Source organism: Terrapene carolina, unplaced genomic scaffold, assembly GCF_002925995.2.
Source record: "Terrapene carolina triunguis isolate 2854851 unplaced genomic scaffold, T_m_triunguis-2.0 Scaffold96, whole genome shotgun sequence".
NCBI lineage: Eukaryota > Metazoa > Chordata > Testudines > Emydidae > Terrapene > Terrapene triunguis.
Genome location: NW_020664447.1, coordinates 21,363,388 through 21,365,162, shown reverse-complemented (window position 1 = coordinate 21,365,162; position 1,775 = coordinate 21,363,388).

Sequence of the window (1,775 nt, the reverse complement as noted above, 5' to 3'; positions counted from 1 at the left end):
TGAGATTCAAGGCCAAAGTGTGACACTTTCCAGGAAGTGTGTTAGGTATTGGTTAAGACAGGGACTCTCATCTTTGGTCTTTGACGACATCCAATTGCCCAATTTTTTAATCCAACCAGCTCTTAATAGTTTTTAAATGTACACTGTTTAATATTGCATAAATGTCCTAATTCATACTAAAGTCTAGGGCATGTGAGAATTCTATAAGCAATGCAAATCAGTAGATTTTAATTAGGGCTGTCGATTAATCGCAGTTAACTCACACAATTGACTAAAAAAAATTAATTGTGATTAAAAAAATTAATTGTGATTAATCGCACTGTTGAACAATAGAATACCGATTGAAATATATTAAATAATTTTGCATGTTTTTCTACATTTTCAAATATATTGATTTCTGTTACAACACAGAATACAAAGTGTATATTGCTCACTTTATATTATTTTTATTACAAATATTTTCACTGTAAAGTTATAAAAAGATACTATGTTTCAATTCACCTCATACAAGTACTGTAGTGCAATTTCTTGATCGTGAAAGTGTAACTTACAAATGTAGAATTTTTTCTGTTACATAACTGTACTCAAAAACAAAACAATGTAAAACTTTAGATCCTACAAGTCCACTCAGTCCTACTTCTTGTTCTTGTTTTATCTTGTTTTATTTTTGAATGTAAGTTTTTGTACATAATTCTACATTTGTAAGTTCAACTTTCATGTTCAAGCGATTGCATTACAGTACTTGTATTAGGTGAATTGACAAATACTATTTCTTTTGTTTTTACAGTGCAAATATTTGTAATAAAAATATAAATTGAGCACTGTACACTTTGTATTCTGTGTTGTAACTGAAATCAATATATTTGAAAATGTAGAAAATATTTAAATAAATGGTATTTTCTTATTGTTTAACAGCGTGATTAATCGTAATTATTTTTTTTTATCGCTTGACAGCCCTAATTTTAATAAAAACTATTTACTGGTTGGAATAAAAACCTGAGGCCTAGAATTAATAACCCCTAGTTTAGGCACACAGTCAGTGGACAGAACAGGAGAAATATTCAAAAATAAACTTACTTTTATATAAACCTAACTAAAAAGAAAATGGTTTTATCAACACAGAAATGTTTATTTTGCATATCACCTTGGCCTTGTGATCACCCACTTGAAAAACACTTTACAGTACACATATTATTTGGTTTGTATATTATTGCTCATATTAAAAAAAAAAAAAAAGTCTTGCCTGTTCATGGGACAATGAAAGACAATGAATTTGTCCAGTGGGGTTTAAATTTTGAACTGTATTTTGCAAAACCTGCAAACTTTCAATCAAGTCCTGCTCATTTTTAGGGCAAACTTATATTTTTTTGGACCGTCAAGTATTCACACACAAGCCGCCCCTCCCACAGGGCCCCCTCTCTCTCCTCTCACACACTCTTGTATAAAGTGCGATCCTGTAGTCTCTATGCTTACTATAGTACCATTACCGAGCTTGGAAAGCCTCATGCCCCAGTCTCCAGCTGTATTGTTGTCTCCTTCAGCCCCTGAGTAAAAACACTTTAGATCTTTATCTAGTTACTCAAAATGAGTGAGCTAAGCTTAGGCATGAGTCTTGTGAGAGTGAGATTGCATGCTAACCAGTGACTCTCACAGTCATGCCCAATGAGTGAGACTTGACATGTCTGGCAGGGCACCCCACAGGCAAGGGCCCACCCTTGGGAGTGCAGCTCCCCAGAAGGGCCAACCTCCGGGGCAAGCCAGGTGCTGGAACTAGG